Below are 2,673 nucleotides of genomic sequence, written 5' to 3' on the forward strand. Positions count from 1 at the left end.
CGTTCTTTGGCCCTATCTTTCTTGCGGCAACAAACGGTTCGTCTTCAGAGTATACATTACATGAGGGTTTTCTTTTTCTAGGCACGCGCCTATGCATTCCCGAGTCAAGCTTGCGTCTTCAACTTATCACTGAACATCACTGTGAGGGTCACATCGGGCGAGATAGAACACTGCACTTGGTCTCGACATCATACTTTTGGCCACACATGCGACGGGATGTGGAGCGCTTCGTGGAGCGATGTACAGTTTGCCAAACGTCTAAAGGACAAGCAAGCAATGCTGGTCTATACATGCCATTGCCTATTCCTACTCAGCCATGGACAGACATTAGCATGGATTTCGTCCTCGGCCTTCCGCGTACTCAGCGAGGGTTTGATTCTATTTTTGTGGTCGTTGATCGATTTTCGAAAATGGTGCATTTCTTGCCGTGCAAGAAGACTACCGATGCTTTACAAGTAGCCACTTTGTTCTTCCGGGAGATATATCGTCTCCATGGGTTACCAATGTCCATTGTTTCTGATCGAGATTCAAGGTTTCTTGGGCATTTTTGGCGTTCTTTGTGGAAACAACTTGGAACCTCTCTTGATATGAGTTCAGCTTATCATCCTCAGACGGATGGTCAAACGGAGGTCGTCAACAGATCGTTGGGGAACTTGCTACGTTGTCTGGTGGGGGATGCAATCCGTACATGGGATTCCAAGTTACCTCAGGCCGAGTTCGCGCATAATCACGCTTTAAACCGTAGCTTGGGTTTTTGTCCTTTCAAGGTTGTTTATGGTATTATTCCCCGTGGACCGTTGGAGCTTTCTACTCTTCCAGATCGCACGAGACTCCATGGTGATGCTACCACGTTTGTGGACGCTCTTGTTGATATCCATGCTCAGGCAATCACCAATCTCGAGTCTTCTTCTTCTAAGTACAAGCAAGCCGCTGATACTCACCGTCGGCGTTTAGTGTTTGAAGTCGGGGACTTTGTTTGGGCTTATCTCACTCGCGACCGTATGCCGGCTCATGCTTACAATAAGCTCAAAGCCAAAAAGATTGGCCCTCTTGAAGTGTTAGAACGCATTAATGATAATGCATATCGCCTTCGCCTGCCCGATGATATAAACACTTCTGATGTCTTTAACGTCAAGTATCTTACTCGGTTTGTTTCCAGCGCCAATGATCCAGATTCGGGGTCGAATCCTTCTCACCCGGGGAGACCTGATGCAGCATCATCTCCATCTTTGGCGCCAACTTGAAGACATTCAAACATTATGTTATGTTTCGGTTTTTCATAGCTTTCCTTTTATTTTCGTTTTCCTTTTAAGAATAAGTTTATGTTAACCTTTTCCTTTTAGGGTTTGTCTAAAGGAAGGGCTATATAAGCACCTTTGATCTCTTTGTTTTAGACACGTTTTGATTTTAATAAGAAGAGCTTTGCTTTTATCCCTTGTTTAGATTTGATTAAATTCATCAAAACAGGAAGTTGGTCTCAAAGAGCTATCGAAAGAAACCTTTGATCGATCCAAGAACAGGTCTCGAAGAACCCTAAATTCTTAGATCGACCGTTCACCCAATCGTACGCTGCGCCATCTTCTACCCGAGATGATCAGAATTGCTCAATCGCCTTCACGAAGGAGGAAGCCGGCGGAATCGATCAACCTCACTGCGATCCGCTCGTCATAGATCTCGTCATACGAGATCTGGAAGTCGGAAGAGTACTCATTGACACGGGAAGCACGGTCAATGTAATCTTCCGCGACACTCTCAATCGGATGAGCATCGAACTCGGAGAAGTAACTCCAACGCCGAAACCGCTCACAGGTTTTTCAGGCGAAGTATCGATGACCCTCGGGTCGATTCAGCTACCAGTCATGGCCAAGGAGATCACAAAAATCATTGACTTCTCGGTAGTCGATCATCCTGCCATCTACAACGTGATCATGGGAACCCCATGGCTCAACACCATGCAAGTCGTTCCATCGACGTACCACCTGGGTGTCAAATTCCCGACCCCAAACGGAGACGCAGCTATCTGGGGATGTCAGAAACTGTCGCGACTATGCTTCCTCGCGGAGCACAAGTTAAGGCAAATGACGACTTCTGCAACGGCAAAGCGCAAGCGCGCGAAGATAGATAAATCGTCGGCCAAAAACGTTTCAAGAAAAGACGATTTAACATCGTCTGCTGACGCAAACGCTTCGGGTGTTGAAACTCAACACGAGTCCGAAGCCGATACTACGACTCAACCGGAACATCCGGAAGAGAACGATGTCCCGGCCACGGTCATCACGATCAAGGCGGTCAGCACGGCGACAATCGCCGAGTAAAAACGCTCGCGGCATAAAATAGAACTACAAGATGGCTTGATCCTCGAAAGATGTACGTAGGCAGCTCGTCGAAAGACGAGTTCAGCTATCCCCCACTCAAGGACGAAAGCGCGCCACAAAAAAAATCCGAAAGTTTGGTCTAGCACTTCCAGTTGGCTTAAAAATTGTCTCTGGAAAGATGCTCGATTCATACCATACAAGTCATATAAGCCGAGACCCTATCGCAGACTTTAAATCGGTACGAATCAGGTAGAAATCGCAACAGGAAAATCGATAGCCGGCTAGTCACCGCACAAACCTTAAAACCGAGAGTAAACCTAGGTCTTGCCCTAAACCCATCGCATTGGTCTCAGACATC

The sequence above is a fragment of the Brassica oleracea genome, chromosome C8 (genome assembly GCF_000695525.1).
Source record: "Brassica oleracea var. oleracea cultivar TO1000 chromosome C8, BOL, whole genome shotgun sequence".
In the NCBI taxonomy this organism is placed as follows: Eukaryota; Viridiplantae; Streptophyta; class Magnoliopsida; order Brassicales; family Brassicaceae; genus Brassica; species Brassica oleracea.